Source organism: Artibeus jamaicensis, unplaced genomic scaffold (assembly GCF_021234435.1).
Source record: "Artibeus jamaicensis isolate MK-2021 breed Jamaican fruit bat unplaced genomic scaffold, CSHL_Jam_final contig_354, whole genome shotgun sequence".
Taxonomy (NCBI): domain Eukaryota; kingdom Metazoa; phylum Chordata; class Mammalia; order Chiroptera; family Phyllostomidae; genus Artibeus; species Artibeus jamaicensis.
In genome coordinates this window covers 24832854-24841729 of record NW_026521803.1, presented here as the reverse complement: position 1 = coordinate 24841729, position 8876 = coordinate 24832854, and the positions used below count along the sequence as shown (strand labels likewise).

Here is an 8876-nt window from a genome sequence, read left to right as displayed (position 1 = left end):
TGATAAATTTTATAGGAAATTGGCATCCTTTAAATCTTTTGAGGCACCAAATAATAATAGAATATATTAGAATGAAGTATGGCTATAATTTATAGTGAGAATCAAAGACACAGGATAAATATGCTTTAAATGAGACAAGTTTATGAATTAATTAAACAATTTTTTTACTAAGAAAAATTTTAGCCTAGTGCTGTAGAACTCACAAGTTCTTTTGTTCATGAGGGTCAAAATTTTATGGATATATAACAACAACGAAAAGGAACCAACAACCTATAATGTGTCTAAAGAAGGGAAAACTGAATTGTTAAGAATAAATGATTGTTTACTTTTTGGTATATTTAGACAATAGATGTCCCAAAAGCCTGAAATATTCAGAGCACTGATGTGTAAGATAAAATTTCAATTTTCTGAGCAATTGTTCTTAGCTTTGAGATGTAGAAATATTCTGTAAGTCATCTTCTTTCAGCTCATCCAATCAAAATGTTTGCTCTGCTACAACGTAATTGTGTCTGATGATAAAGCATTTTGTGAGAGTACTTCATGGGCATGAGGCTAAAGTCTTTCACACTCACTGTGTTGAAGTGATTTATTTCTCCTGGAAGAATTTTAGTAGAAGTGAGCATTAGAAGTGCTCTCTGAATATAATTCTAAAACCCTAACATGGCTGAAGAAATCCAGCATTGAATCTCTCATTTGCTCAAGAGTAATGTCCGTTGTTTTCTTATTGTCACCGTCGCTGCTGCTAACCCAGATATTACACGTTATGGAGTCCCTTAATCAATTATCACTGTTTTTGTCAGTTTTTTTTTTTTGAGAAAGCCGTACAGATTTTTACTGTCAATAGAAGTAAGAGATACGAGCATAACAGAAGACACAAACACATTACTGGCTCTCATCATCTGGGACTCCAGGGCCTCTCTATGAAAAGGTCAGCCCAGCTGGCCAGGTAAACACGATCCTTCCAAAGCAAAAACAGTAGGGATTTGAGGCAGCACTCAGCACAATGACCAAACAGGTGCACAGCAAGGAGAAAGAACAGGTGCTTCCTTTGGCTCCTTTCCTCAGTGGGTGCTGTGTTTATACAGGTATGAGGCTCATTTGGGGAGAAACGGTGACGTGTGGAACATTTTTTCACCCTCCCATCTCTCAGAAAGAGTTGCAGACCCTGGTGATATTTGTTGCAATGAATATCCAGACTATAACCTACACAGAGTTACCTCCATGTTTACTTTTAAAAAAACTTAATGTCCATTTGTACCAAAGCAGTAGGCTGAATTTTCTCCCTGAGAAGACTTTCCACAATTGGAGTTAACTTAATTTCACTTTAAAGTGCAGCAAAAGATATGCAAGATTTGTGTTTGCTGACACATGACAGAGAAGCACTGCCCAGCAAAACTGTCCTTCTGGGACAGGTAATGCCTGTCTGCGGAGGCAGCGCAGTCAGAACTGTTTCCGCCAGAGAGAGAGGGCTCTAGGCTCCACGCTGCAGGAGGGTCCCTGCCAAGTCTGGCTTTTCTTCATGCTCAGATCTCAGACAGATGGTACGTCTGCTCACAAATAAGGTTGGAGCACATGGCACCAGCAGCCGAGAGGGCCAGAGACTAGTCAGTGACCTGCCACGACCTGGCCATGCACATGCTGACTGTGGTAAAGGAACACAAACATGATCTACCTAGTAGGCAATCATCAGGTTCTTGTCTAGCCTAAATGATGCACACACAGGTGATGAGGCCCCCATGCACCTCTGCTGAGACTATTTAGTCTAACTTTAAATTAAAACAACACACAACCACTTCTTCCACACAAGAACAGGCTTTGCTCTAATGTTTCTCAAAAAACAATTATGTCTCCAGTTCTAGCCTCAGTTTAAGAGGTTTAAAAAAAAAAAAACTTTTCCTAATTTAGAGCCAAGGTAATAGGGGAGTGGGTACAAGACACCCTCTATCCAGAGTCATTGGAAAAGAAATCTCTAGAAGCCAGTGGGTGTGAGCAAATTCAAGTCACAGGGTGTGAGATTCTGGGTCTGTTGGTGGTTGTTTTTTTCCCCTTCAATCACTGGGATGTCCATCTTGGGTGGCTTGAAGGTTGTTGCATCTTGAGCCATTTGGGTAGTCTGTGCATGGATCGGCTTGTTTGGAGAAGGCTCTGGGCTCCCCTGTAAGCCTGGGTGGCAAAATCTCCCAAATCAGACTTCTAGAGAGCTCTTGGTCCAAAGAGTCTCCATTTATCTGCCAAGTTTCTGTCTTTATCCCCGATTCCAGAACCCATGGTGCTAGGATTTGGGCCAGGGAAGGCTGTGAAACAGCCAGAAGAAAACCAGCCCCTAGGGGAAGTGGGGGTGCTGCTGGGGGCAGGCTGGGCAGAGGCTGGCTGCTTCTCTCCACTCTGTACTTGTATTTTGTGGAGTGCTTCTGCCACTCACAGGTACTTGGTCTCCTTGGTGGGAAGCCCCATATGCGGTCTGTAGCCAGCATGTCTCAACCCTGCATGCTGCTCAAAATGCTGAATGCTCGCCTGGGTCTGTTTTGTGAGCAGAGAATTCATGATAATGTGGGTGGCTTTAGCCTTCACCATGGGGACCTTGCCCATCCTGTCAATGGCCAATGAGAGTCACAGCAGGGGAAGACACTGGCCTTTCCTTCTTCCATGTTGGTAAGGTTGCTGATACTTGCACTATGAAATCACCAGCTTCTAGGGGATGCTGCCCATGTCTGATATAGGAGGAGTCATGGGTGCAGGGTCCTCAGGGTGTCACCGTAGCTGAATGCCCAGTGGCACATCCCCATGGGCAGGGATATCTTGCCTAGAGGCCCACCACCCATCTTGCTCCAGGGTAGTCACTCCTGGCTGTCTTGAAGCCATTGAAAGACTGGAATCCAGGTGCTTTTTGTATATAGATTCAGAGTGAGTCCCTGCCACCAGAATGGAATGATGTGATGATTACGCCGACAGACAGATATTAAGGAGGAACACTGTCCAGCTGCTGCCAATACAGCAAAGTTGCTTGAGAAGAGCCCATCCACCACCTTGGTTTCACCACCTTAGAGTCGCCTGCAGCCAGGCCTCTGGCACTGAAGAGGCTCCAGCAACCCATGTCTCTCTCGAGGCTGGGGTACAGTCAGGACCGAAGCCATGGTGTGAGCAGCACTGAGTCAGCGGCCACCCTAAAGAGTTCAGACACTGACCAGAGAGCACAAGTTCTAATCAATTATCACCGTTACAGAGATAAAGGCAGCAAACCTGCTGGGGCTTAATAGTGTTAGTTCTCACTTGTCGTTTTGGTGTTAGCTATCACAGTTCAGATATGAAAATCACATATGCTCCCAATTTAAAGTTATAAAACAATGAATTACAGAAAAATCATGTATGCGTGCTTGTGTGTATACACACACATTTTTCTACCCTAGAGAAATCTGTTTGCCATAGAATTCCTCAAGTCTGAAAGAAGACACCACTCCACGCTTCCTGAACCACCCCCTGCCTCACCCATGTATGCATACCCACTTGCACCAACACACACACACATACATATACACACAGGGATGCTCACAAATCCAAATCTACTGTTTTTTCTGTAATAATCTACCTTGTTAACTTCAGCTTTTCTTATTTCCTCTCTTGAGCTTTCTCTTGCTTGACTGTTTCCTGGTGTTTGGCTGGGTATTTAATTTGCTTCCATTCTTTCCTTTTTACTAGTGAAAGGGTTTGTGTTATGAATTTTCCTCTGGCCACTGCTTCAAATGTACCCAGGGCGCTTTATGTAGTGTTTCGATTATCTTTATAGATTCTGCAGTTTCGGTCTGTATTCCCTTGTTTCACCCACAAGTTGTCTAATAGAAGATTTTTTAAATATTTCCTGGTAGAAGGGAGTTTTAATTTTTTGCTTTGTTAATAATTGCTAGTTATATTGCATTGTAATCAGAGAATATTGCGGGTAATATTTCTGCGCTATAGAGCATTTTGATGTGTTCCTTCTGAGCTAGTGTATGGAAAACTTCACAAATGCTCCATAAGCACCTGAGAAAGAAGTGTATTTTCTACTACCAGAGCCTACCAGTTGGAATATGATGATAGCATCTCTTTTACTGATTATGTGATTCAGGTTTTCTGGCTCCTTAATTATTTTTGGTTTGTTCACTTGATCTGTTTTGTGTTTCTATGTATGTTCTATAGTTTATATTCATAAATTTCATATGATCATTTTGACTTGTGGCATTTAGCATTAAAAAGTATCTCTCATCAGTTTTATTGCTTTTTTGGCTTGAATATTGCTTTATTTGGTACTAAGTTCGAATATCTCCTTTCTTACTATTCTGTGGATTCAGTGAACCTTTGCCTATTTTATTTCTTTGTGTTTCTAGTGATTTTGCTTTAATTATGTCCCTTGTACATAGCATATGGCTATGTATTGCTTTGTAAACCAAAGTGAAAAGCACATTCTTTTAACAAGCCAATTCCCATTTTCAGACATGACTAGTATGTCTCAGTTCTGTTGGTCTCAATTCTGTCACAATGCTTTTAAAATTATGTATGTTAGGTCATACTTGCTAGGATTATTTCTTTACACAATGTGTATTATTTGCACAATGTGTAAAAATGATAACTGAGAAGAACTCTATTTTCATTTTAGTGATTACCTTTGCCTACATAAGAATCAATAAACTTATTCTTTCTACCTTCCCCTTCTCCATTCATATTTAATTGCTTTATTCTTGCTTTAGTAAAGAATACAATAGCTGTGCATTTGCCTTCAACTCACACTCATGCCACTGTTGTTTTTCCTTATTTATTTTTAATAAGTCTAATGTACTTTGATCTTTTGCCTGGTGGCCTTGAGTGATTTTTTTCTTTTTCTTGTTTTGTTTTTGTTTTGAAGTCTAATCATCTTACTAGGGTTTGCCTTGGAGACGATCATTCTGAGTTGATTTCCCAGATGTGCTGAATCATATTTTCTGATACGGGGATCACACTACATTTTGACTAGACTTATGCAGCTTTCTTTTGTTCCTTCTGTGGATCTTCAGTGGTTTGTAAGATGAATAGTTAGCAGGGCATATTCTCCTGTCAGTGTATCAACCTCTGGAGTCCTTAGTCAATCTGTGGCTTGTGTGTGTGGTTCAGGGAGGAACGGGTATCTTTCCCCTTTGCTTTCCTCTTCTCCCTCACATATGCCTTTCTCCTCCCCTGAACTTGTCGAGCACTATCACTTCTAGCAGTGCATCCTTGTAAATTCCTTCCCTACCATCCCTGCTCTGCCACACTGAGTCACATTGGTATTTGTCGACTAAGACTGGCTCAACTTCCCTCAGGTCACTAGCATCCTTCTAGTTTCTCCCCCGACTTTTTCTCAGACTGCTTGCTTGGTCTCAAAGGCTTGTGACCTGGTGGGAACATAAGAGATCAGGTACTGCTATTGGTGATTTTTTCTTCTCTTTTTCCTTATTGCTTGTTTTGTTTACAGTTATTCTAAAAGTAAGCCATACTCTATCTCCAAATACACTGAGTGAGTTATGTTTGCCTTTCTGTTTTCTTCTCTATTATTAGGTAGGAAATAGCTGAGGGACATGAACTCAAAAACTACTAGTTCTGCAGTACCCTATTGTCTTCTCTTTTCCATGAAAAAACAGAATTCAAACACTCTCCATAAGGAATAGCCAGAAGAAATCAGCCAAATGCTTTCCAGCCTGTGGTTAATTCTACTCCTGAGGCTTTATAGGGTACCAGTCTAACTAGGTTCAAGGTAAATTTTTCTTAAAGTTGCCCTTATTAAAAATGTCTTTATTTATGCCTTTAAAATACTTATTCTGCTGCAAGAGAGACTGTGGAGTCTTCAGAAAGCAGACTTTCTACTTTCAGTAGGCTTGAAGTCCCAGGATAAGTAACTCCGGACCTCCTAAATGTCTTTCTTATGAATAATAAGCACTTTGAGCAACAATAGTGTAGTTTCATTGTTGAAGCTAAAACCTAGAGGAGCCTCAGAGATGATTGGGTATGACTAGAAATTACAACTCCAGTGAATAAGACAACTTTTAAAAATTGTCAAAGATATTGGTCAAGTCATTATCAGAAGCCAACAATCCTGGCTCTCAGTTCTGTGCTATATATATATATTTTTTTATTTTTGGGTGGGTTTTTTTGCCTCCAATATGTGTTCATTTATTGTAGACTTACAAGAGAAATTGCCCACGTCTCTGCTACATCCTCCTCCAAAACAATCTTTTTTACAAACATTAAAACCAAATAAAAAAAGACAAGCTAATTTTAGGATAATTATTTTTCTTTGTAGCTCTCATAATTACTGAAGTTTAAATCTCTTACAAGTGACCAATGTCCAAGTGACTTATAGGAGGGTAAGGAAAATTCCACATTACAGTTTAGAAAATGCAAGTACAAAAAGAGTCCATATATTGGAATAGCCTTTCCTTTTCAAACTATGGAACATGTGAGTTCTTTATATATTTTGGAGATCAAACCCTTGTCCAATCTATCAATGACAAAGGTTTTCCCATATACTTGGTTCTCTTTTCATCTTAATGCTATTTTCTTTAGCCATGCAGAAGCTTTTTAATTTGATGAGGTCCCATTTGTTTATTCTTTACTTTATGTGCCTTGCTTTAGGGGACATATCAGTGAATATGTTACTGCATGAAATGTCTGAGATTTTCCTGCCGATATTTTCCTCTAGGACTTTTATGGTGTCACGACTTATATTTAAGTCTTTTATCCACCTTCAATTTATTTTTATGAGGTATAAGTTGGTGATCAAGTTTCTTTCTTTTTTTTTTTTTGCATGTCACTGTCCAGATCTCTCAACACCATTTGTTGAAGAGGCTATTTTTACTCCATTTTATGCTTCTTCCCCCTTGTTCAAATATTAATTGAGCATAGATACTTGGGTTTATTTCTGGGCTCTCTGTTCTGTTCCATTGGTCCATGTGTCTGTTTTTATGCCAGTACCAGACTGTTTTGATCACAGTGGCCTTGTAATACAGTTTGATATCAGGTATTATGATTCCCTTCTGCTTTGCTCTTCTTTCTCAAAATTGCTGCAGCTATTCAGGGTTCTTAATGGTTCCATATAAATTTCTGAAATGTTTGTTCTATTTCTGTGAAATAAGTCATTCGTACTTTAATAGGGATTGCACTAAATCTATAAATTGCTGTGGGTTGTATGGCCATTTTGATTATGTTAATTCTTCCAATCCAGGAGCATGGTACATGCTTCCATTTGTTTGTGTCTTCCTTCATTTCTTTCTTCAGTGTTGAATAGTTTTCTGAATACAGGTCTTTTACCTCCTTCATTAAGTTTACTCCTAAATATTTTTCTTGTTGCTCTATTAAATAGGATTTTTCCCCTAATTTCTGTTTCTGATATTTCTTTGGTGGTGTACAAAAATGCCTTGGATTTCTGAGTATTTACTTTGTATTCCACTGTTTTGCCAAATTCATCTATTAGGTCCAGCAGTTTTTTGGTAGAACCTTAGTGCACTGTTGGTGGGATTGCAGACTGATGCAGCCACTGTGGAAAACAGTATGGAATTTTCTCAGAAAACTAAAAATGAAACTGCCTTTTCATTTGACCAAGCAATTGGTCAAAACTGCCTTTTGACCAAGCAATTCAACTGCTGGGGTTATACCCTAAGAATGCCAAATCACCAATTCAAAATAACTTATTTACCCTTATGTTCATAGCAACACTACATACAATAGCCAAGAGCTGGAAGCAACCTAGGTGCCCATCAGTAAATGAGTGGATAAAAAAAACTGTGGCACACTTACACAATGGAATTCTACACAGCAGAGAAAAAGCAAGAGCTCCTACCCTTAACAACTACATGGATGGGACTGGAGAGCATTATGCTAAGTGAAATAAACCAGGTGGTAAGGGACAAATACCATATGATCTCACCTTTAACTGGAACATAATCAAACAAAAGAAAAAAGAAAACAAAACATGTCCAGAGACATTGAAATTAAGAACAATCTAACAATAGCCAGAGGGGAGGAGGGAGGGGACAGTGGGGAGAAGGATTTTCAGGAATTACTATAAAGGACACATGGACAAAACCAAGGGGGAGGGTGGAAGCAAGGGAGGGAGGTGGGTTTGGCTGAGGTGGCGGAGAGTGGTAGGGGAAAATGCAGACAACTGTAATTGAACAACAATATAGTAATTTAAATAAAAATAAAAATAAAACTATCAAATACTCCATAAGTTTGCTTGTTGTCCTTGCTCAGGGGACCATGTTAATCTTCTCTGTATCTTCCTACTTTAATACATATATGTGCAGCTGAAGCGAGCAATGGTGCTGGTTCTTATGCTCTAATGCTTAGCTTGTATGAGAAAATGCTTCAACAGAATCAAGAACTACATAGTCACTAGTACTAGTACTACATAGTACTTGAACCTAGACAGAAAACTGATTCTGTGTACTTCCTGCGTTACTTTTACAGCAAAAAGAGCTTCTAAATAGCACTGAGAACACAGATAATAGCAGTGCTTGTGCCTTCAGTTGGTAACAAACCAGTCAAAAACACATAAAATTGACCCCCACACCAAATAGTAAATATATGATTTCCAGCAAGTTTTATGTAATATTGGAAGTGATTATCAAACTATATTTTCACCTTTTGGACTCCATGAACTCAGGAACTAGATGAAGAACCATAAAGTCTATATTTAGATCCTTTAAAACTAGGACATTCTTTGATTTTCTGATAGTATATATCAAATCATCAATGTTATTCGATAGAAATCCAAGAACACCTACCTCATTATAAATGTGCTAATTGACGATTAGTAATTTAGATTCTGCTGTATTCATAAAGAACTCTTTTCATGCACAAAAATGTTTTGAAGGTAGAGTAAGGACTGGTTG

General features: G+C 39.2%; 1 non-coding gene and 1 pseudogene across 1 annotated transcript; both read right to left on the bottom strand.

Annotated features, from left to right (window-relative positions):
* Nucleotides 1-1969: 1969 nt before the first annotated feature.
* LOC119040507 (putative monooxygenase p33MONOX) lies at nt 1970-2862 on the bottom strand (annotated as a pseudogene).
* Nucleotides 2863-8190: 5328 nt separating this feature from the next.
* On the bottom strand, nt 8191-8293 carry LOC119040509 (U6 spliceosomal RNA). Its single transcript, XR_005080876.2, has one exon. It is a non-coding gene; the product is annotated as a U6 spliceosomal RNA (small nuclear RNA).
* Between the last annotated feature and the right edge of the window lie 583 nt (nt 8294-8876).